General features: G+C 33.4%; 1 protein-coding gene across 1 annotated transcript in view; it reads right to left on the bottom strand.

Annotated features, from left to right (window-relative positions):
- Window positions 1-27,079, bottom strand: part of kek5 (kekkon 5) — a 169,288-nt gene that overhangs the window by 141,014 nt on the left and 1,195 nt on the right. The window lies entirely within an intron of this gene.

The following is a 27,079-nucleotide window of genomic DNA, read 5'->3' as shown; positions in this document are numbered from 1 at the left end:
TAACCAACATCCAAAGATTCTAATTGAATAAATAATATTTACCATTATTTTCCATCGAAATGAAAATGTCGAAAATGTTTTAGTTTTACCTGAAACAAGAAAAAACAGGTTAAATAAGCACTTAATTTAAATTAGCTTTAAATTTTTAAACCATTGGAAAATTACTTCATCGAAAAAAGAACTTAAATAATTGAATAGCACTGCCAGGAATGATAGAAATACAAAAATCAATTTGCTCGAACCCAGACAATGAACGAATGCGCGCGATTGAATTCGGAGCGTACGTAACCTACGTAATTGAAAGCAATTTACAAACGTACGCAGACAAATCGTATCTACTAGTACAACTGGATCGTACATTCAGTACAAAAGAAGCACTAAGAACGAATGGTAACTACAAATATATCGGGTTTTTACGTTTACTTTGATTCCTACACTACTTTGTGGCTTTTGACATTTTAGTTTTGATTAAATTCGAATGCCAAAACAATTTCAAACCTATCACACAACACAGTAAATTGTGAACTTTTAAACTAACCAATAAAATTTTAATCAAGGTAATGTAAGTGAACCAAATGTACTTGTTGTTTTTATTTTTATGAATAGAGAAAAAAGTTTACGCTCGACTTTAACTTAGTCAACTCTTCTTACACTAACACTTACACTTACAGAGCTGTGGGAAGATAAATTCCACTTTTTACACTCTGTGCTGACGACCTGACGACGAATTTTATTTTACTGTATATTAACTTAATTTAACCTAAAAATTTATATATTTTTAACGCGCATGCGCAAGAAAAATGATGCAATGATTATTGTAGAGTTGCCTACATCATTCTCACCGCTTCAAGTACTCGAATGGTATTAAAGCCAATACTGTTGCCACGACCAGAGAAAATCTTTTATTCAGCGTCGTCGCCAAGCACACTCGACGCAATCGACGCGAACGACACGGCTTTTCCTCGTATATCTCCACCTTTATTTCAGAATACGAGTAGGTATACGCGTTCATCTTCATCTTCATTGTGAATACACATATTTGTACTCATATTCAGCGCCATCTCTCTTTACCTGCTGGGTTTGGGTGAGTGAATGTTTGAGTATTCACGTAGGTGTATTCTGGTGATATTGTAGGAGTGTGCAAGCGCAAATCCCTGGAATTGTTTGAATGTTGAATGTTTGCCAATGCTCCATCCCTCGAAATGTAACCCTATGTGTATCGCTTTATTTAAGAAGGATCTGTTTGGATACGGAGAACGTAGTTGAAAATCAAAATTTCTTGAATTACGAAAGGTAGGCAACACATTTAACATTTAAAAAAAAATATTTGAGATAAATAGGTTTTAATTCTTGCAATACATAAAACCACCAAAAATTAATTTTAATTTACATCTAATACAGGGGTTTTATTAAGTTTTTCTAAAAAATAATTTAAAAATTTAAAAATTAATTTACTTCATATAACCGCAAAAAATGAATTCTAACCTATAAATCACACTATTTTTGAGTGCTGCTAGATTAGTTTTATATCAGTTTTTTAATTTTAGTGAATTTTAATTAATTAAATGCTAATTCAAAGTTTTTCACTAAAATAAAGCATAATATTATACTCCACATGGAATTAAAGCAAATATAAACAATTTTTGACTAAAATACACTCCACCAGATTAACGCTACTGAAAATTCTACCGCTCCTCAAAGTTTTGAGATATCCTCCAGCCCATTATGATACTGCCGGCTAAAATGTCGGTAAATTCAAAGAATATTTTCAGTAATGAAATTAATTTGCGCACAAATTATGTACAGCCATTACGACGAAGTATTCTCTCGAACATTTCTTGCCTTTCCGCCCACGCATTTCTCCTCTCAGCACTTGCTTTTTTCGCTTATCTCTCTTCATACTTTACATTTTACCACCGCGTGTTCTTGTTGCGCTTCGGGCCGTTGTGCCGTTTGCGTTTTCTCAGATTCGAAGATTCCGTCCAGGTTGTGGCGCTTTGTACCTTAAAACAAACTAAAATAAACTTTCGGCCGGCACCTGCGCCCGCCGAATATTTGTATAACTTGCAATATTACGTGCGGCTTACGGAATAATTAAGTTTCCATCTGCTAGGACAGCCCGAGCCGAGCAGGACGGCAAGTTTAATCAAAAGTTTATTTTGTTCCGTGTGTTTTGCACCCGGTTTTACCCTTCAAACGCCGAAAAGCGAAGCGTTTAAGACAAACGTCTTTTAAATTACCAGCGTTAAAATTATTGCCAAAAGGCATTAAAACTATCGCATAAAAACACGCATTAAAACTATTGTAAAATTTTAAATAGAGTAACATTGTGATTGTTGGGTAAGATTGGGCTAGATTTTTATTTAATTAAAGATTCTCGGCCATCCGGCGCATTAAGCGCGTTACATTGTTATCATTGTTGGGGCGTTATAAAACCTTTAGCTCGCGGGGACGCGCGCACGCTCCGCGTGTCCATAAAAAGCTATAAAAGCGCCGGCGTAATATGATTGTTATTAAAAAAATGACCGAACGTTATGTTGCGTTATGTTGCGGCGGGAAATGCGGCCGAGACCGCAAACGGTTATGATCTTTTACTCTCGCCCCATAAAAGGTCGCGACGCGCGCCCCCGCACGACACTTATGTCGTATATGGTTACATATTATCTAATTTTTATTTGAAAACTCACTTCTAATATAAATTAAACACAATGTAAAAAAATGTAATAAAAGTAACATTTTTCGCTCACCTGCGCCAAAAAAATTAAAATTTTGTTTTATTTTAGGTTAGAATTGTGAGTTTTTGGGCATGGTTTAAAGATGGCTGCAGTAAGTGTTCTTACAACGCCATTATTAGTATTAATTTACACAAAAAACCATGAAAAACTTGATTTTTTGCACCCAGATAACAAAAACCTAACTTTTTATTAACTTTTGCTCTAAATATGCATGATTTTAACTTGAATTATTTAAAATTTGTTTTATTTTAAACTATAATAGTGAATTTTTATATTTGGCATAGAGATGTCGCTAGTATACGTTCCACAACGCCATCTCTGGGATATTTTAACTTATTTCTAGCTTTTCACGTTCAAATTTCATAATTAAAACTCGAAAAAAACTTCTTTTGCATAAAACATGTTTCTATCCAAAATTAAAAATGTATTCTATTAAAGCATTTGCATTTTATTGCAAAATTTGTCATTTGTTATTCTCGTCATTTGTTTTGAGTGCCACAAAACATACATCGCAAGAAATAAATAAAATAAACAAAACGGGAAGTAAAAGTAAAACAGTTCGGAGACGTCGCTGCAGCGCCGAGAATAAAGTACAACATAAAGTGTGCGTAAGTGCGTAATGGTCGTACGCGCGCGTCGCTTTCACGCTTTACATTTGTCAAAATATCATTTCGCTGGCATTAAGATAACAGCCTACTTTGAGCAATGAGGAGACGCGCTGCCAGCCGGAAATAAGAAAACATCGCCGATAAATTACGCCCACCATGTTTTATGATACTTTTTATACCGGCATAAGCCGTACTCGGAATAAATCAAACTCCAAATCATCACAATCATGAGTGGAACAACGCATATTGCAATTTTATTTTTGAATCATAATCTACTTGTTGAATATTTGGATTTTTTAGTATTTTAGGAGAAAATATAAGCGAAAATTTAATATTTTTTGCACTAGAATCAAAGAATATGTTTTTAATGCCATTTTTTATTCTTAAAAGCATTTTTAGGCATTAGTACAAAAAATATCTGATTGTTTTTCTACTTTTCAAACAAAAAAAATTTCATTTTTGACATTTTTAATGTCAAAACAATTTATTTTTATATTGTCTCTAAAAACAAAATTAATCTTTGATAAAGTTATCGATTACCAATTTTTATGTTCAATATATTTTTAGCACTATTTGAAGGTCCCGTTTTTGAACTTTTGTCGTAATATTGCGTCCTGATGGCGATGGCGGAGGCGCCGGGCGTTCGCAGCCGCTGACTTAGTGCCAAAACGCCGACATTTTTCTAAAGAAGGCCAGCGCGACCGCGCTGCTGCCACCGCCATATATTCTACGAGACATTTCAAAGCGTTCGTGCATCTTACACACCCGCATCCAGCCGCAAGTACACGCCAACGTTGAAAAACCTCGCGCAGAGAGTATTGGCGCACACCTTAAACCCCAAAACGTTCCCTCAACGTTTGCTTCATCCCTTCGACCATTACTTTTTAACTCGCACCAATACTCAACCATATATATTTGGATGTGTAGTAGTTGCAGATGTGGTGGTAAGAGATGAAATAGAAAGGATTCAAGATGAAAGATGTTTGTGGAGGAGTGTGAGTGTGTTTGAGAGGTGTAAAGGTGTGAAGTTTGTGTTCGGCTGGTTGCGGGAGAGCGTGTGTAGATGTTGGCGAACGTTATAATCTGTAATTTCAAAGCGTCACTCGCGTTTTATCACTCTTAGCGCGTTCGCGCGCCATCCTGAGATTACGTGCATTTTTCATAAGAGTTTAGATAGTGATTCACCAACACCTTATGATACAAAAACTACTCAAATTACACTTAAAATATCATTTATCAAAATAAAATCATCAATGAATAAAATATTAAATAAATTTTTAGTTGTTATTTGTTAAAATTAATAAAATTTTTATTTTTTTAAATAAAAATAATAATCAAAATGTTTTGTAACACTCTGTATTATAAGTAAGAGGAAAATACTGATATTAGTTCTCGTGTTTCTTTAGCAAGGTGCGAGAAAAACGAGTTCATCTATGAATACGCACTATGGCATTGAATTCATATCGAAATGGAAGGTGCACGTTACGGGTTTATTATTAAAAACATTTTTACTCCGAGAAAATTATTAAAAAAGCATAAATTTTTCATTTGACCTAAGAAATATTACTTTTTACACTAAGATATTAAAAATTATTATTTTGATTTGCTAAAATCACAAGCATTTATTAACAATAAACGCAAATATTAGTTTTAAATAAAGTTATTCATGCATTTGAGTTTTGAGTACGCTGTAAAGTTTAAATTTTATTAATAACAGCGTGCATGGTGCACCAGAACGATATAAACCGCAAGAGCTCGCGGAAATTGAGGAAATTAATGGTTATTAAAATTTTATGTTGTGTTTAAAAATCTGCGGCATCATGAGTGCACTTTTACAGAAGTTGGAATTTAATGAGATGCAAGAAAATAAAAATTTTACTTTTTGATACGACCCAAGAATTTGCTTGAAAGTTTAGTAATAAAATATAAATAGTTTAAAAATTCAAAGTTTACGAATATAATTATGTTTTACAACTCAATTGATAAAATAAAAAAGATTGTTGGAATCAAAATTGTTTTGAGAGACATCTAGTGGTTAAAAATGTAACAAATAAACTAGTGTTTAATAAAAATGTAATTTATTTTTACTCTCTTGTTCTAAACATAGTATGTCTCAATTCTATCAATAAGTTTCGCAATTTTATTTTAAAGAAATGAGAATTGCTAATAATGCAATTCAGCACGCCATCTCGGATTCAATTATTTAACTATAACTATGATTGAATCTCAATGCCAACTTTAATCCTATAGAAAAGGGCTATCTTTAAGGTTTTCCCGGCAATTATTCGAATTTTTCTCGCCGTAAAAACCATCCTTGGACTTTAACGAACATTAAAAAAAAAGAATTGGCCAAATTGGTCTAAGCGTTGATGAGTTATGCGCTTACCAACACATATTGCGATTCATTTTTATATTGTAGATAGATATAATGTTATTTTGTTGCCTGTTATTTAAGACATATAAAAACAATTGAGTGTTCTATTTCTAGTGTGCTTAAAACCTTTAAACAAAAGCCCTCGATGCTCCTTTCATCTTTGTCGCTCGGCACAGGAACAAAAAGCATCACAAACGCCATACGCATGTTGATAAACCGTTCTTTGTCGCAAAACGACGAACACTCCGGAAACAAATGAAAAGCGAACGTGACATGAATAATAATCAGATAATACTACAACTAAACTAAAACTACAACTAAAACAAACTATACTCAACTAAAAAACACATCGTTTACATATTTAACTGATTTAATACAATTTAATGAAACAAATTAAAATTTTAATTAACATATTTTGTTGTAAATAAATAAATAATGTGAGTTTGAGTGTGAGAATTGTTGGCTAGTGTCTGGCTTCTCGTTGAATTCGGAGTTTTGTGAGCAAGGGACCAAAACGAGGTGCGCGCCATGCTACGCGAGCAAATCGAATTAGGTTTAGCGAAAATTCAATTTTCCAGAGGTGTAAATCTGTAAATTCGACGCACCGCCGCACCGGTCTGGGAAGTGCGTATGTATTTTGTGTAATTAGACTAATTTCTAGCTTTGTTTGATTAACAACAACAACAACAGAAGATGAATTGTAAAATAAGGCATAAAGAAAATTATTTTAACCTAAAAAATTAGCTATTTACACTTAGGACAATGCATTTTGTCAAAAAGTCACTCAGTAAACCATCTTTAACTTAATTTTGACATAAAATATGAAATTAAATTAATTTTTAGGTTTTCATTGGTTTTGAGAGGAAATATAATAAGTAATTGACTATGTTTAGTCTATTGTAAGTGTAATATGTCATATTTTGTCCATACAGCGCCACCTATTATTCACTGCTGTAAGCTAACATAGCATAACCTAGAAAACAAATGTAAAACAGAATAAAACAACAATTATTATTAATTTAAGCTCTAATTTATATTTTTTTTGTCTCTAAAAGAAAATAATTTATGTAAAAATATGATAATACCAGTGATCATGTATAAAAAATGCGCAGATTAATTCTTCACTTAAAAATAAACAGGGAACCATTATGATCGCTTGCACATTGTGTAGCGGAACATTGAAATTTATGCAAATAATGCATGCGAAAAACAGCGCAGCAACATAAAACATGTGCGCATAGATTGGCTTATTTATTCGCGTGCTTATTGTGCGCGATGTGCATGTGCTCCCCGCGACATAGCCTTCGGCTTCTTCAGCTTCGAATTCGTCGCCGAGTTCACTGTTCCAGCGTGTTCAGCCGGCTTGCTCCGTTTTCAATGTACTCGCGCTTGAATATTCTGGCACGAAGGCACGCGGCACGTATTCGCATAAATCTACAATGTGCTGCTGGCTGGAGTCGGCAATAAGGCACAAGGAAGCTGAGTATACAGCGTTGCCATTGGTTTCCGAAGAGGAAAAAGCTTCTATTGTTTCATTATTGTGTCTTGCGAGCTAGTTTCTTGTATTTTTCGTGTAGACTTTAGACTTGACTAGCTTCATGAGTAAAACAACAATGCGCTGAAAAACAATTCAAAATTAAATTAAACATTCTTAAGGATTTCTTATAAAAATAATGAAATAACATAGAATTTTTGTGATTTTATGAAATTTTTAGTTTTGTATATTGTGTTGCCTAACTAAAAACAAGACATTAATCATTTTATCCGCAAGAGGTCACTACCATATCCAAAAACGCAAGAAAATAAATAAAAACTTTAAAATTCACAACAAAAAACAAGCATAATGAAAGAAAAATCACGCATTAATCATCGCTGTACAGCATTGCGGCGCTGGTCAAACATTCAGTCCATCCAAAACATTAATAATGAGCGATTACCGCACATTAATCATTCCACAAACTATTACTACGTTTCAGCATGATACAAACCACAACACTTAAATTATTTATACGTAAATATAAAATATTTAAGCCAAAGCTTGCAAATCAGAGCAGAAGTCAGGTCTAAACCAATTTGTTTCCAAAATAAATGTTAATAATAGAAAATTACGCGCGGTATTACGCACAAATTATACGTTGTACCATGCAGTCACTACATTACTCTTCCCGCGCCACCACGACCGCCCCTGGCACTAACACCGGCGAGAATACAAGTTGTAAATTCCACATCAAGTCTATTATGGTCCGAGCGGTGGATGCTAACATGAGGATTACTCAACCTCAACATAACTACCCCACACGACTACACATTGTAAATACTATCATTAACTATATTTCATTGCTATTGAGGTGAGGTGAGTGGAAGTTAGGTTAGGTGAGGTTATGTTGGATTTATGCGCGCGTGCGGTATGAAGAATCGCGTGTGTCTGTTTGCGGGATGATTACTGAACGCGCATCAAATGCTAACGACATGATAATTATATATTGTATAATTTATGATATGCAAGGGTATTTATCATGTTAATAAACGCCATCTATGTGTGACTGTAAAAGTTTTTTGCTTTTTGGCACAAATACAAGCAAAATGTGAAATTTTCATGCGGAATTTTCTGAAAACTACCCCAAGGCCAACAGCGTAATGTTGTAAGCATACTGATGAAGACATAACCTAAATATTTTATCCCTTTTTCTTTCTACAGGCAGAAAAAATTATCTTCTCTGTTGGTTTTGCCTTAAACTATTTTTTTTTCTTTCTTGCTTCTTCTTTTTCTATAAGAAAGAAAATATAGAGCAAACTTTAAAAAAATGAATGTGACCTACGATTCATGCTACTCTAACCTAAGCCCTCGTTGGATGGTAGAATGAAAAAAGAAAGAAAACGTTTTGCATATTTTTCTCGTTATACGAGTATCTCGCAAGTACGAAGTGAAGAGCCAAAGAGCTCCTCTTTGACTTTGTTGACTGTGCGTTGCCTTTGTGTTGATAGTCCTCTCAGAGTGTAATATTTTTATTTTATATTTTGTTAATGGCAATTTTTTTCTTTTTGCATTATTTACGGACTGAAAAATGTACTTCTATTAAGAGTGAGGGTTTTAAGAACGCATTTTTCTTGCCTTCGTGAATGAAAGGATTAAAAATGTTTAATTACCCGCTGCTGTTGGCAAAATGAAAATTTTCATTTTAAATATTTTAATATTATACGCAAAAAATCAGCTTTGTTTTAGTTCTTCTATAAAGAAAAATAGTATATGCGTAAAATAATTAATTATGAATACATTTTTTTCCGGTTTTGTTTTTGAAAAAGTTTACAAAATTTTAAAGTAATTAATGTTTTTGTATGGAAATAATTAATTAATAGTGTACAATTTGTTTTTGTTAAAAATGCAAACGAGTTAATTATTACAAATGGTAAAATGCATTTGCTGCGAATAGAGAGAACGAGAACGCGCTTTTTTGCTTTGTATACGCGTTGGGGTGCATTTTAATGTTGCGTTCAATATGCCAACCCTAGAATCCCATTCACCCCTTGTCTAATAATTCGTACATTTGCAAATTACAGTTATAATCTATACTGAGCATTAATTTTCATCGTGAAATTTATATTCATTTTATACCTGCTTTTATGCACGATTTTAGTAAAAAGTAATTAATTTTCAATTTCTTAATAAATTATGTGTCGATTGAATCAATATAATTCCTAAATTTATTTTAAACTAAAGAGAATTGTTAATAATGACCTTTAACGCCATCACGGATTCAATTATTTAGCTATAACTATGATTAAATCTCTATATAAATTTTAATCCCTTAATTAACACCCTTCAAAACATAATTTTTCATATTTTAATAGTTATTCTGCTTTTCAAGACAAAAACGAATCCAACAAGCTATAGATAATCAAATTTTGTCCAGCCGTTCTTGAGTTATAAATGTTGTAACTAACACAACTGTGTTTTATATAGCAATAGATTTATATTCAGCCAGATGACGCTACTAAACTCACCACTACTTTACGATGCAATCATCACAACTAATTTAAAGACGGATTTGATTTGAATGAATAACAATCCAGCCTGTTGCAAATATAATTCACGCGGTAATTGTGCGTGTTACCGTCGCGATTGTCCTGGACACACGAGGTCAACTCGTTCCGGGGGTTGAAAGCCACGCTTGAAATGATCGCGATGGAAATAATCGACTGGAACTAATATTCCGCGCGGCAATCATAAACAAAATTAATTAAACACAACACTCGTATCCAGCATAAACACAATCAGTAAATATTAAAATTGCATAGGCATGCGCAACATTTTTGCTGCATCGAATTTTTTCAACGGAATAATAACCAAAATTTTTATTACATTTTTTATAGTAAAATTTAATAGCACAAAATATTTATGTTCATATATTAAAATTTATATCGAAATAAATGCGTGGCATATTTTCACCTGGTGAAGTTTGAAATGAAAGCAATAAATCATCGGGCGTGTCGGCGCATAAAGCCCAGCGTGGATGGTTTATAAATAAACAACAAAATATGTGTTTGAATGACGCTGATTTCTTTTTTCCAATAATTTTAATTTGACAACTATAGACAACCAACATTGTATTTGTGTGGTATTTTATTGCGTATAACAAGTTGCATACCTTTAGCCAGAACACAAAAATTTTTTTTTTAATTTTTTATATTTTATTCTATATCGCTACTTAATTTGAATTTTTAAACTATAGGCAAGCCACATTGCATTTATGGATAATACATTGTGTACAACAAGTTGCATACTTTTAGGCGTAAGCTAAAAAATTACATGTTTTAATAATTCTTAATATTTTATGACTTTATGGACGCTTGATATGAATTTGAGTGCAAAAATCATAACTTTTTGAATATTCCCCAATCATTTCCGCATCTCGTGCGCGTATAAAACTCACTTTATTACCGCCGTACGCCCGCAGTTCAAACACATTTGCGAAATGATGTTTCGCTCGGTTTTCCATCACGAATCAGCTTTGCGTTTAAGAAGTACAAACATAAGTTCATGTCGGCGCACGGGAAATGGGGGAGTTCGCCCTTAAATCTCTTAAGACTTCACTCGCTCACCTTCTACGAAGGGAGCACAAGTGCGGCCGAATATAACTTGTAAGACTCAATCATAAACTCCAGTTCTTCGCGAGGAGATAGATCAAAGCGGTATTAAGATGGTGGGTATATAGGTCAATATATTCGGTATCGATATAAATTGCAAAAATTCCTATGCGCAAGAATAAAAAATATTATTGGGTAATTACTTTTTATTTTTGAGGCTAAAAATGTCAATTTGTGTTTGTGTTGTGTTTTGTGTCGCTGGATGGCGTTACTTTATATTTTATTACTTGAATTGCAATTAATGTTTTTTTTTGCAATATATCTATCAAAATTGGTAAAACAAATATTTAAATAAACGCTATTTTAATTGGAAAAAATTAAATTTGCTTTTAATGTTTATTTATTTGTTATTTGAATTTTAAAACAAAATTTTATTTTGTGTTTCCGAATATTGCTACCTGCTTTTATTAATTGTATTGCAATTAATTGCTACTCTTTTTGTAATTTATAAATTAAAACTAGTAAAATAAATACGGACATAAATGCTATTTGAATGGTTAAAACAATAATTTGTTTTTGATGTATAATTTTCTTGTTATTTCAATTTTAAAACATAATTCCAATAATTTTATTTAATATTTCAATGAATTTCAACTCGTTTTTGTAAATTTTATTGTAAGTACTAGGTAATGTATTAATTTAAATGTAAATCGTAAAATTTTACGTTTTTAGTATCACTAAATGGCGTTACTGTTGAGTTAAATTATTTCTCATATAATTGTGGTTATTAAAGTTACCAAAGTTGAATTGAAATAAAAGTTTGGTTCATCATGGGAGTTCTTGAATGTCTCTAGTTGAATTATTTAGTTGTAGCGCACGACCAGTATGCAATAAATCAATTTTACGAGCGGTGCCTCCACCGTCGTAGACTAAACTATGAACGAATTCGATAAATCCGAGCACGCCGTGTGCCCATTATTCGACAACTATAAAAGTAAGTGCGGCGGCGACGTCCATCCCCCGCCCCCGACTTTATTTTATCTCTACGCTCTACTCGCGACATCGAAACAAGGTACAAAATGTTGGCGTACTTGTCGAACAAACGTAAAACCTTTGTCTTTCATTTCCAACCTGGAGCACCAGATGCGATTGCATTCTCGAATTTGAAACTTAAATGTACCTGCATGCAGTTTCATATCGTCAGGTTTTCATTTCCCAAACCGCCGACGGACAATGAAATAAAGCGTTCGATCAACATATGAGGCGACCGCAGGTCAAGCTTTGAAAATGGAAAAAGGTGCTCGACGGAGCGCAACCGGAAAGCGAACAATGGCGAACGCAACGCAATAACACTCTGTTTTGTTGTCCTAAGGGCGGACGTAAACTTAAACTTCATTTACAAAGTGGTTTTTGGTATCACCATCACGCAATCAAACTAAAACAACCATACATATGTTTAAAACTTTACGCGGTGATAAAAACGCATTGGATTGATATTAAAATGTTTTTTGTGGATTTTATAACACTCTGTATAAATTTCTTGTAGTGGTTGTTAGGTTGGTAGTGGTTCAGGTAGAGGAAGAAATAATACGGAAACCGCAGCATGGTCAGAGACGAGCGAAAAACAGAAACTCCAGTTTCGAGATCTCGGAGCTGAGATCTGACTTAGAACTCAAGCTCATACTCAACCTCGATCCCAACAATGAAATGAAAACGGAAACGCGCTGCAGCTAAACAAAAGAGAACAACGCAAGTTCTAGAAAACAAAATGCAATTTACGCTCGCTTGTTTTCGTGCTTTCGACTCACTCAAATCCCAGGTTATTACTGATCAATTTATAAATTTCAATTAAAACCGTGTTTAAATATACCTAGTGTTTTATATTGAAAAAAAAAATTATTTGTTAAACTTTAATTATTTTAGTACATAGTTAATTAGTTTAGTAGTATATATATATATATATATATATATAAAATATTTAATTATATTTTAATTTTTTTAAATATTTCAATGTTTTTATTAGTTGTATTTCATTTACTATGTTTTTAATGCTGTTTAAATAAATTTAAATTAAATATTAGTTAATTAGGTATTTAAATAAATACTATGTCTTTGCAATAAATAAATATGTATAATTTAACATTAATACTTTTGATTTTATGTAAATTTTAAAATATATTTCCAACAATTTAATTCAGTATTTCAATGTATTGCTACTTGTTTTTATTAATTGTATTGCATTTACTTGCTATTCTTTTTGCAATATATGAATTAAAACTAGTGAAATAAATACTTAATCGAATGTTATTTCAATTGTAAAAAAGAAAATTTGTTTACAATGAATAATTCTCCGGTTATTTAAATTTTAAAATAAATTTTGAGGCCATTTTCATGTTTTTCATTTTTATAATGTAATTAATTTATTTAATATTTAAACCAACGAAATTCAATTTGATAAAATAAATACCTAACTAAATACTTTATTAATTCCCAAAACAAAAATTAATCCAACATTAATACTTTTCATGATATTTAAATATAAAATACACTTCATGAAATAAACTTTTTGGTAATATCCTCGATTCTTGTTTGTAATCTGTGAAAACATCTTAAAAACCTTGAAATATTTAAATTGCAAGAGCAAAGTGCTGCAACACTTCGTATGCATTTAATCATTGCCATTATTTTCGCCTCTTTCGCAAACGCAGCGTCGTCACAGCGCTGATGAGAATGGGAATTACATGAATTACGAGAGCAATAAGAAAGCGACGATAGTGGTGCATCTCTGGCGGGGCCACACGTTGGAGATTTTTATTTTACGCTTGGCGTTATCTAGCGCGAGCGCCCCCTTCGGAATGAAAATGGCCGGACTCGAAACGAGCGCAATGGCAGTACCACTTTGCACTTTACACTGCTCGCTCATCAAGTGACATAGTTTCGTGTAAATGAGGAAATGAGTAGTGATTTTGTTTCTCTCGATTTATCTAAAGCAATATTTACTTACTTATATTTAAAGTAGTATTATAAATGTATATTTGAGTTTATTTGTTTGTTTGTTACGCTTTCACGCAAAAACCACTGAACTAATTTTGATAGAATTTGGTATAGAGATAGATGTAACCATGGAAAATAAAATAAATGAAGAAAACCTTCTTTTAGATCAGATAATCGTAAGAAATAGTATTAATCAGAATGGGAGTTTGTTTGTTACGCTTTTACAGAAAAACCACTGAATCATTTTTGATAAATTTTTGTATAGAGATAGTATTGATCTTTGAAAATAACATAGACTACTTTTTGTCACAAAAATTTAATTGGAAGGGCATGAAATAAGGGTTGAAAGTTAGTTTTGAAATTCAATTATTGTTTTAGTTTTATAATTCGAATTGAGATGGCGCTAAAGTAAGTTATTAGTATTTTTGTTTCTTAAAATTAAAATTTAGAATTTAATTGACACGAAAATGTTACAAGTATGTATTTTTAAATACTCTTTAAATTAATTTGGATTAATACTTAAATATAATATTCACCGTTGTAGTCGTGCTTTGTACAGTCGGAAGTTTAGCCTGATGTTTAAAGTTTTGGCTTCTTGTCGAACAGTTTCAAAAGTCCGTAAAGTCGAACCGGCAAACCGGCAACGCGGTCGAGCGGCTAATAATAGTAATTAGAAACTTTCTCATTGTGAATCAAATTTTCATGCGCTCGGGCCACGCATTACAAGCTACAAAGCTTCACTTTCATTCTATTCAAATCATAATGGAAACAATAAGTTCTAATAAATAACGTTACCAGTTTAGTATTTCATCATTTTATCCTCTTGAATAGACAATGGAATTGTACATACCTGAAACAAACAAAAACATACATTAAATGATATAATATTAACATGTTTTACATATTATTAGAAATAATAATAATAACTTAGAAATTTAGAATAACACTGGGTTTGAGTTGCGGTATAAGTATCGAACATAGCAAATCCACAAAGAAAAAAATAATTTTTGTTGATTTAAACTAAAATTCTTAATTTTTAATAAAAAAATAATGAATCAGTAAATTTGACAAATATTTCTAATGTTCCCCCACCCCTCACTCCTCCTCAATCCAAATATTATTGCTTCTGATTTGCTTCCTTGCTTTATGTTTTTTTCAGCCCCTTGGGCAATAAATTCATTACTCGAATGAAGGTCGATGGCGGCGGCAATTTCGTTAATTAATTAAGCGCGCCCGCGCACGAACGAGTCGGCCTTCGACCGGCCGCCCGCAACTAATCAGCAAATATTAGCCGAATTTGAATAATGCGGGATGTGATGGATGCGTGCGCGTGCGTATATTTACAATGCGCATTATCACACAACGCCGAAACAATTTACACAACACGCGAGCGCCTGGCGTCAGAGGGTGGTAAATTTTGCGGCGTTTGCATACTGATTCACAGCCGGCAAAGCAATGAACGCAAGTGCGTGTGGAAATGCGGAACACCGCGAATGATACACGCATAACCTAACATAACCTACACCCAAGTACGCAACCCAACATACAAGCTACAAGTGTGTTAATAGTCTAAAACATGTTATATCTGATAAGAAACGTAATAAAACTTTTCTTTCGCGTCGAAATAAAAAAATGTAAACTCCGTTCAAGTGTTGGTTTACACTCAACAACATGTTTGCGCAGTGAGGAATTCAAATATGCTTACATTTTACACAAATATTACATTTTTTTCCCTCATCATATCACATCGTATACTTTTGTACGTTTCGTTTTTTTTTACGACTGAGCTCAAAGTTACTAAAATAACACACTTGCACACATTTGTATCGCTGCGCAAGAGCATCGCACATATAAAACATTCCTGCGGACATCATAAACGTACGTTTTCTCTGCCGGAGAGCTGGAGAGCGCGGTGTGTCTCATCTGTAACATATTATGGTGGAGGCGCCGCGGTCGCGGCTTGTTGCAACTTTATAGCTCGGCCCCGCGGTCAGGGTTTTTATTCGTTTTTTTTTTTCGGTATCTCGTCCGGGCGTAACAGCGTTCTTGACTTAGCTAATGGAGCGCCCGGCTTCACGGAAGAATAAACATTTTCGTAGTAAAAATATTGTCGCGTTTTGTCTTCAAACCATATTTCTGGGTCAGTTATGCACGGAATTGTATCGTAAAGATAAAAATTATTATTATTTTAACTCTTATTAATATTAAATGAGTTGTTTTAGATAAATTTAATATTTAACAAGTAGGGTTATGTTTAATGGGTTGCATATATTATTTATGAATTTGTGTAATGCTTAAATCGGAAAACTTTTTTATTTTACTGTTTAACAATAAAATTTTTATGAATAAACGTGAAAAGTTTGTAATTTGTGTTTTGAATTTAAATTGTTTGCATTTTTAAATAAATTTTATTATAAATATTTAAGAAGTGATGTCTTTAAAAATGGTACCTAATATGTATTTAGTAAAATTATTCATGAAATTACTTGAAACAATAATAAACATTTGAGTTTTATAGAAAAAATTATTAATATTATGAAAAAATAATATTTTCTCAAGCAAGGTTATGTTTATTTGGTTGTCTAAGTATTTTATAAAAATATATATTGCAAGAAAAGAAACAATTCATTTTTACAACCAATCATTGCAAATATATAAAATTAAAAGCTTTAATGTTTGTTTTAATTAATAAATACTTAATACATTTATTAAAATTTAAAATATTTGTAATAATTTTTATCCCAAATAAACAATTATTGATTCAAAACTTGTAGCCACTATGTATTTAGTGAAATCATACATGAAATTGATTTGAACATTAATTAACGTTTGCATGGTCCACATCTTTATCCGAAATTCAAATTAGTTTCGCGATCGCACGCGTCGATAACGCTTGGCGCGATGTCCGCCGGTGGCCGCGCGCCGTTATTAATTGCAACTAATTAATAGTTGGTTGCGATGCGTACGGCGCGCATAAATCCACCACTTCCACCACTCCAGCCCTTCCTGCCGCTTGCTGTCCTCTCGAAAGGAAGTAACACATTGCAAACTATCGCCACGAACCGTACCAACCTCTAATTCTCATTCTATCGTTAGTCGGCGAGTTCTGACCTGACCCAAAACTAACATTTTGATTTAAGTTTCGATTTCGATCTACTGAGATTGCGCACACCCACACAAAGCACGCATTTCGTTATTGTGTTGTGTATTGGCGTGTTAGGGGAAACTTGATCTACGTAGGCATGAAACCAAAGGGTCACACATTCACAACCACAACCACACGATGATAATTAATGCGTACGATCATTAGTTGCGGAGTGTTATCAACAAATTGCACGTCAAGCGTTACAAATACAATAGTAGAACAACTATAATCAGACGTACAGATTGAGATGAGTTTTATCTCGCGTTTAAATCTGGTGACGCGAAGACGCAACCCAAGTCGCAGGTGATTGCTGATTCTAATCTCAACAAGTTGTAAATTTGTATTCCAACAGATGAAAAGATGAATATTTAATGGTAATAGTTTGCGAAATAGGTTAAAATGATTAAACTCTAGCTTTGAGTAAATTTGGTTGCCTATGTTATATGAATTTATATTTTTGAATTTTCCATTTGGCAATTCATACATTACCCAAACGTTATTATTCTGACGCTGTTCATTTTTGTGCGTTAAACGCGCAGAGCTTTGTCCAATCAAAGGCAACAAAGCCCGAAACAGTTAATACCATTCCACCTGCACGTCCATTTTCATTTCGCCTCATTTTGCTACGCGTTCGTTGTTTTTTTTTTTTCGCGCGCTCGTGCGGTGTTTTACGCCAAGCCTCCGATGATGTGTGCATGTAAATGAATTTTCATCCCTCGTTGTGTTGTGTTTTTTTTTCCGCTTGCGTATTATTTTTTTCAACTTGTTTCACTAAATTGTATTTCATTTCGCCGCGAAACGCACCGCACATTCGATCCAAATCGCGTGAGTTCACCCGATTTGTGAAACGTTCACGTTCATTTCGAGGTTGATAATAATACACGCTTTTTTTCCTGCGCGGTTTTTTTTCTTTTGGTCGTCGCTATCGTGCGCATATTTCCTTTCTTTTCTGCATAATCCTTTCATGCACCCCCGCGGCTATCGGTAAGTGGTGAGAAAGTTGTGAGTGGAATGAATAGGGGGAGCGAATGTGGAAAAAAGCGCTGAAAAAACAACCAAACCAATATTAATCGCTTTTGCCTGTCTGCGGAGACGCGTCGGGGACGCGTTGATTTGTTCGAAGAGGCGAAACAGCGAAAACATTGGAATGTGTGACGCCTGCGAGCAATCTGTGCATGCGATTCCGCCCCGCTGAATCGATAACAACCGCACCGCATCGACGAAAACGAAAAATTTACGCCCTCAGAAGGAAAAAAAAAACAACAAAACGAAAAACTGTAATTAAAACCTGAAGCGCGTGTAATGTAATGATGTTAACCGAAATTGAACCAAATTAATTTCCACAACCTCAAACAGAGAAAAAAATACCAAACGAAATTTTCCAGCAAACAATTCCGGTCAAATTAAAAACTCTACATGGTAGGCAACCCAAAATACGAAATTGAAATTTTTTAACCTTAAATATTGCATGAATTAAATTATAAAATTAATTCATTATCCCTTCGAAGGAAAATTAAATGTAACACAATATGCTGTACATTTTCCCGGCGAGCTAAGACGTTATTTGTTCAGGTCGAGTCCCGTCGCGTATTTATTCAGGACGATAAAGCATTATTAACGATATTTAAACACAAATATTACGTTATTGTCTTAATACGTAACTGCGTGGACTCTTTGCGACGCATTTCCTGCAGCGCAACTCTTGCAAACTCCTGCAACTACCTTCAAATTACGAAAAACTTCTTGCCTGAACAAGATAAGTCCTTAAACTTAACTAAAGTTGGACTTAAATTTAGTTTCAACTCAATTTTCCTTGATAATAGTTATATCTATTTAGTAAGAAACAATGTAGTCGTAAATTTTGTTAATTGAATAGGTAAACTTCATTATTTGTAGCATACTGTATAAAGGTTGTCATAGTCATGCATTCGGCGCACGAAAACGAACAAATTGCTTAGTTTAATTAATTTTCAGCAGCGGCGGGGCTTGTCGAGGCCGAATGTCGAAAATTAGCGCCGAATCGCCCTTTCTGCGATGTTTATGTTATATCAACGTTTTGATAGAACTCGCGTTTAATTAATTTTTGTTTAATTAGTCCTATTACGACACTGTGACCGCTTACTTTACGGAATTATCTTCATTTTGTAATAAAATAAGTTTAACTGGTTCATTTTTATTATATAGGCAACTTCAACGGCTTACATTTTGTATGTTTGGTTGCATAACTGTATTTTAATTTATTAATGCATGTTTATTGTTAAACTCTGTTTAATATTTTAAGTTTTGTTGTTTTGTTTTTCGCCCGAATTGTTTAAACTGTTAATAAATGCATAATTCAAGCGATCGAAACTGTGAAGTGTTTGCTGTAAATGAATGATTTATTCGCAGCGTTTCGAGGGCAGTCAAAACAAATTGTCATGTAAGCCGAATTTATGCGCAATAAATTTGTCCTCGTCGATATTGTGCGTGGAGGCTTTTAACGGGCGTGAATGCGACTGTATCATGCCAAAAATGAGTCCAGAATAAAAGGAAAGTTATTTATATTTTTTTTGTATTTTTATTTCGAATCTTTCCGAATGCGGAAAACTTTCTGGGTTTTGACCTGGTTTTTATCCACTCAACCAATTCATATCATAAATAAAAAACATCAAAATAAATTGTATATAAAATGAAAGTAAATTTGATTGCCTGCATTGATTATTTTTTAACCTAAAATTAATATAAAATAAATCTTAAAAAATTGAAATTTTTTATTGTTGAATATCAATATCAGTTGATATAAGTGATCAATCGTTCAAACGGTTCTTTTGCCGTCGAGATCACGCTCCGAAATTTATTTGCGTGGCTTCGCAGAAACATTCAATTTGGAAAATTTTATTTTTTCACCCCTGGCAACTTTGTATTTCCGCGCTCAAAGAAAAACTCGACGCTGGAAAAAATAAATAAGAACATTTTCATCTCTCGCTGAGAAAGAGTCGAAAATAATAGAAATATCGAGCATGCAGAGGCAAGTCGCGGAATGTCGGAATGCGCACACCACCCTTCGAACCAAATGTAAGAAAATGGGGAATACATAAATAAACGGAACCGAACGAAACGCGTCCGAATTGCGATAAAGTCTGAATATACCTTTGGGCTTTCGATAATATTCGACGCGGAGGATGCGAGCCAATGCTTGGGGAACCTCCGGAGGGTTGCTTTGCACGAAACAAATATCGATTGCTCGACATTCCATCATTTTCATTTTGGTGCAAGACGTGTATCAGCAAAAAAAACAAAAAGCATTTTTTTTTCTGATATAGGCAACTCAATATACATTACCGATACATTAATGTATAATAAGTTGGCTAACATTTGAAACGTCAAAAATTCATTTGTGTGGATTTTATGTCATATTTATTTACGTTTTGTTTCTGATTGATTTCCTATCCTCTCATCCTTGTAATACTTTGTTATTATCCTCATATATCGCCAGGAAAAAAAAGGGAGGAAATAAATTTGGTCTAATCTACGACGGAAAAAAACGCTCGCAGTGTTTCATCGACTTTGCGTTGCCGTTGTGTTGCACGATTGTATCGCATATCACAATCGAAAGCCGAAATTTATTTGCGCGATTTTCCATAACTCCGGCGCTCTTCGGCGCGGACATGTGCCCAAGCTCTTGCACGGTAAACAATCGTAAAATTTAGTATTACCCCCGCAGAAAAATACCGAATTTATTGCAAGACTTAAAACCCTCATCAATCGCGTGCCCCTTCGATGCTCGCAGAGATTTCTCAGATGCGGGGCGTAAATAAAAACAAAGAAAATAACCGAATGTGAAAAAATAAAAAAAAAATTAATATTTAACCTTTTTTGTGTAAAAAAATTGAAAAAAATGAAATTATCACACGCAGATTTGCATTTTTGCACAATATCAACATCAACATCAAGTGCACAAGCTGCAAAAGTGTCATCCGTGTGCGAAAGCTTAAAATACGCACAGAAATAAAAATAAAAATAAAGCAAACACAAGCCAACTGTCAACAAAGCGACGCTAAAATTTCATCTGCAAACGTTGCACGTGTTTGCCGAAATATTCAAAAAATATCCGAATTTATCAACTCCTGAATCGCAGCATGACGCAACTCGCGTTTATTTTGTTTTTTTCTATTTTTGACTTTTTATAATTTACACAAGAATATTTCACATATGCAACCCAATTCTCAATATGCAAACAAGTGTATAATGAGTTGTATAACTTGCACAATTGTTTTTATGTGTAACGAAGTTAAAAGTGGTTTAAAACTTAAATAAATGTCTGAATTTGGCTGCGGGGCACGTGGAAAACAATTTATTTTCACCGTCTCATACAAAAGTTGTGTTGTTGTTTGAGTAGCACTCACGTCATGCAAATATTTACGATTTACATGAACCGCACTGCTTGGTTCTCTCTCAAGCTCAGCTCTCAATTTGCACAATCCTGTTTGTGTGTGCAAGCTAAAGCAAGAATTATTATTTATCTAATTTGTCTAAAAATAACGCAAAAATACGCGAATAAATGAGCGCACGTCACGTACTTAGTTGAAAAACGAGCATTTTGTAGTTTGCGTTTTGGGGTTATGTTTAGTTACGTTAGTTTGCGCGAAAAAACGCAAACAAATTGAGGAATAAATCATTAAAAATGTGCTTTCTATGCTAATTTTGCGGCATGCGTGGTACACATGTACGAATTAGAATAATATAAAAAAGCGCCGACCACAAATCAGACTCGCGCACGTCTTTTACTATTTTTATTTTATTTTTTTCATCTTTCGTCCTGCTGCGCGTATTTTTGACATGTTACATGACTTTTGCAAATTATACCCATGTTAAACATAAAAAATAAAACAAATCAATTGTATTTGCATAAACTTAACCTCAATTTTTTTCCATAACTTGTTTTCGACAGGTTAGGCAACTCAATATACATTGAATTTAAAAAATTGATTACTGCTGTTTTTTTACTGAAATATTCGCCTGGTTTATTGTTAATAAACAAACGGCTTATCTAAAATTCAATCTGCACGCAAGCGACATGTGTAATCCAGTAATCCGACGAGTCTGGCTCGTAATAACTCACCCCTCGAGCGACAGAGCGTGATTTACTCGCGCTGCGATCGATCGCGATCGCAAAAATCGCAAGAAAAACAAAATTCGATTCGCAGCCATCTATCCATCATTCGGTCGCGCGTCGCGACGTCGTTTTCCAACTATTTATGCAAATTGCGCGCCGACACGAAGTCTGAAACACTGATCGATATGTTTGTCTCCAGCCTCGACCCGGCGACACGCTCTAATACATCAATTTTCGGTGGCGCGCGCGAAAAACTTCGAATGCGCAAAAAAAATGAGCGAGCGAAATAAAATTAAGATCGAAAGAATCTGTTACACGGCGAGGGTCGTAAAGGTTGGGGAGGTAAACGAGTTACGATTTTTACTCACGTACTCTTTAGTTTTTTTTATTTAAGGGTTGTTTTTTGTTTCGCGAATTGAAACGTTTGCAAGTTTTTTTACGGCAAAACAAAAAATTGTTAAGGATAATTTATTTTCTTCACGTAGTGCACATCTTGTTATATCGCCCACCTGATGTAAAAAATTTATAACAATTTAAATTAAAGTAGAGTGAATAAAACAAGAATAACAAAAAAGTTTGGAAAAGTTTTTCGCCGATAAAAAATGAATGCTAGTCTGAATCGTATTGGAATGTAAATGCGCATCAAGTGGAACGTTTTTTGGCAAATCGAGAGAGAATTGCAAAAGTGCAATCGACGCCACACGGATTGATGCAAATAGAATGCAACCTCGAATGACAAATCTTTTATTTTCCGAGTGCATTCACAACTTTGCTCAGTTTTCTCAGTTTCCACACTTCAAAACTTTCAACTTTACGTTTTTTTTTTTCAAACAGTTTTAGATTCCATTTACCATTCGGGATTTTCTATTTAAATTCTTTGAGAATAAAACGTGACGTTTTACAATTTAGAATAAAATATTGCATTTTACTTAGGCACATAAGGATTAAAAAAGTTTTTGTTTCAAGAAATTGGTTTGAAAAAATTGAAAAGAAGTCTATATTTATGAAGTTCGCACTTTCGGGTTTGTCGTGGCAGAGTTTTCGACGAGTTTCTTTCGTTCCGCTCGAGTTTAGACGAGGGTGAGGTTACGTTAATGGGAAACTTAACCTTGGGCTTAATTTACATGCGAAAGTCATTTTCGCGACGAGCTCACGCGTTCGCTCTTACTTACAGCGGGCGAGCATCAAAGGAACGAAAAGATGGTCAGATTTTCCGAGTTATCATCTTAAATCTACTTTGTGACATTAAGTACTCGAGGGTACTAGAGGGAGAGATTGGGCAGGTAGAAGAAACAAATTTGCTTTACGTCGATTACAACGATGTTATTATTTGAACAAATTTTGAGTTAAAAAAGAGTAAAAACAAGTCAATTCTATACGTTTAATGATTTGTAATGTATGTTGCCTATTTATTATATACATGTTTTGGTAGATATCTAATTAACTACTATTTTGGCGCATGCGCAGAACCTAAAATATAAATATTTGAGGTTAAAAATGACTTTAGTGTTCTTCATAACACATAATTTACATAAATTACTCGGAATTTGCATATTTCTCTATTATCAAATAAAACATACCCCAAAATTGAATAAATTGAATAACTTTTTGTTCATATTCGCATTCACATTCATTCTCAAGTTAATATCCTGACCCTGTTTTTACTACTCTTCTTTGTCTTACCCCTAAAACCTCATCTAAACTTATTCACTCCATCTCACTATTCTCTATCCTACAACTCCTTTATTCTGCCAATAATAATAACCAAACTACACTAACCTCACATTTTCTTTCTTTAGCTTCCTTGTAGCATTCTATTCCTCCCATTTATTTGTTCTTTCAATAAAGTCGTAAAAGCTAGCACCCAGAAAACGAAGAAAACGTAGTAATGCTTAAAACCATGAAACAGATACACAAGAAACAAAAGTCTTCCTCCACACTAACACGTTTCATATTGCGTGGTTCCATGCGCTCTGAACACACAGAGCAGGAAAAGAAAACAGTCCAACATATGAGCACGATGCATACTACAAATAGACGTAGGTATAATGTCGCCAACTTAATGTCCTTTTGACACGAAATGAATTTATGTTCGTCCACAAACCGGGTTTTAACGTTATTAGCGTTTCGTTTCGAGTTACGCTTTTATTTTTCTATTTATTTTCGAAATTAAATTCAATCCCCAACCAACACGTAAAAAAAAAACTTTTTATTGCTTTCAAATAAAATACTAATTAATATTCCAATCAAATATGAATATTATTAAGTCAAAGCAAATATTATTTTTGTCTGCATTAGTGTCAGTTGCGTTCGGAAATATAAACACAGACAGTCATTTGCATTAATATTGCATTGAGCGACGCTAATTAATGAGCGACCGCAAACATGCTCCGAATAAATATCGCTTCGACTCGAATAACACGCAGGAGATAACAATACACATTAGCTCATTATAACCTATTTACTAATTGATCTATATATATGAATATCAAAACATATTTAATAGTTTATGCTTGTTAAAAGTTTATAAATATTGGGGTTAAAAACAAAAACATAACAAATGCGTGTACATTGGGTTGCATAATATGCAACTCGCAAATAATATTTAGGGTTATGCGCGTTTCGAATCTAATTGTTGATGGACGCGGTTATAAATACAAATGGATGGCATTGTTCGACGGTGGAATAGTGAGGAGCACGATGCGCGCAGAATACTGGAAACGGTTTAATTAATGTTTTCATTTCGTAATTAAATCCCGCATTCCGTTGTGCATCGTGTTGCCGCTGCGAACAATACAAAGCATTCAATATTTAAACATAACAATTATTTAAACATTTACAACTTTTTTACCAGGAGCATTTTTCGGTTTAGGTAAACCCTAAATAAACAAGTACTACTATGTTGTTGATAACTTGATTGAAAATATGAAATTTCAAATTTAAATTGAGTTGAGGTTGTCGGCCGAGAGTGGCGATTATGAATTTATTTTTAATCACTTTTCTATTTTCGAATGCCCGGCGCCTCCACCATTTATTTTCGTTGCGTTGCTGGCGAAAATGATAATTCGGCGCCCCGGCGAAATGCGTGTCGTGTTTGTTCTGCGCTCACATCACGTAACACGAATAATAGTTTTGAGCGCGTATGAATGTTTGATTAGGTTTTTGTGTATCTTGCGTTGTCAGTTGAGTGGATATTCGATATTTTCTACTTTTACTCCCTTTGCGTCGCTCTTTCGCAAGTTATCGCCATGCTGATGGGTTTATAATAAACAATTGGTTTTTGTATCCGCGCATAGAATTTGTGCGAGACTATCGCTATTATAAAAATGTCAGTCAATGTATTATACAGTATGCTTTATTTATATTTATTTATATTTTTTTATCTCATGATTATAGAAAAATTAATTCGGTAAAAATGATTTTTTGTGAACAATACAGTTGAATATGCCGATTTTTTAAAGTCGTGTTAGTTACACCAAATATAACTCAAGAACGTCTGAACAGATTTTGATTATCTATGATTTGTTGAATTTGTCTTGGTCTAGAATAGCAAAATAACTATTAACATATCAAAAATTATGATTTATAAGGCGTGAAACAAATGATGAAAATTTGTTTAAAAATTCAATCATTGTTATAGTTATATAATTCAAACATAGATGGCGTTAAAATGCATTTTTATCATCTTTAATGTATTTAAAAAGAAAACAAAATTTGTAATAATGGAAATAAAATAAAATTACTGCCCAATACAAACCAAAAGCATTTATGTAACACAAAAACGACTCGTCGAATGCATAGATGGTGTTTGTGGTACTTTGCGATATATTATTGTTAGGTTGTTTCCCCTTCTATTCCAGAGTGGTTTACATCGGTCAGTTATATGCCCATGGATTACGTAAAAGTTATTTCTAGGCCGTTTTATCAATGCGAGGAAATTTATTATGCATGCATTAAGCAATACTCAGTTTAATAAATTGTTTGCGAGCACTTATCCTTTGAGTATACTTTTATTACAAAGTGTAGAAAGCACTTCATTTAAATGCGGAGAAAAATCGTAAATTAATAGCTGTGAGTATGTTTTTTGCATCATATAAAGTTTATATATAATTGTCGTGTGAATAAATAATTTTCCTGTCACTTTAACTTTTTATTTAACCTGATTTGTGTAAAAGTATTGATTTATGCAACCAAATACACACAAACATAACAGGTTTTAAGTTTTTTTAGTTTTGGAAAAATTATAATTATTAGTTAGTAAATTTTATTAATATACAAATAAAAATGTCAAAATTTTATGGTTTTATAAGTTTTATTACTTTTTTCATATCCTTAAGTAAATGTTTTCTTTGTGTCCCCCTAAAATGCCTATTATTCAACATAATACTAGCAAATAGCATGGCGATTATGCCGAAAAATGTATCAAAATATATTAAGCAAATGATTTAATTTACGACCACCCCTTATATCACTATAATTCGAGTACGCCGCACTGCTCGTTTGCATATTATTGTTAATGCTGTTGCGCGCACGGCGAGAACGGAAAAAACGCGGTAGGAAACCGCGCGTTTGCGATACGCATCTAAAACGGGGTTAATAACTTGATTGATGGTCGTTTTTCGTTCGGTTCTCTTAAACACAACTCGACAAAAATGGCAGAAATGACCCCTCGAAACGAAAACTAGATGCTAGTGGAATAACCAATGTTTCCGACTTTCTGACTTTCGAATTTTCCGTTTGCAATGAGTGAAGTTTAACTAAGAAACAAGTTAAAAGAAGTTTTTCATTTTTCATGCTATATACTCAAGTATGATGTAAAGATGAATTATTATTTTTTGTACAAATGTGAAAAAGTAAATGTGGAGCAGGAATTAAAACGAGTATAATAGAAAGAAAAGTGCTAAGTCTATATTTATTTTAATTACAACCCCTTCTAATATAATTACTTTGTAGCATATATATGTATGGGAAAAGTTCGAATGATTTTTGCGTTTTAAAACGTTTATAATCTCATAACGCAATCGCGACAACCCAACACACACG

This window comes from Atheta coriaria, unplaced genomic scaffold, assembly GCF_025399875.1.
Source record: "Atheta coriaria isolate IRGN ID8LTWV9N9 unplaced genomic scaffold, Caltech_Dcor_3.1 hic_scaffold_5_pilon, whole genome shotgun sequence".
Taxonomy (NCBI): Eukaryota; Metazoa; Arthropoda; class Insecta; order Coleoptera; family Staphylinidae; genus Dalotia; species Dalotia coriaria.
The sequence above is the reverse complement of the archived record's forward strand: the minus strand, read 5'-3'. Positions and strand labels throughout refer to the sequence as shown.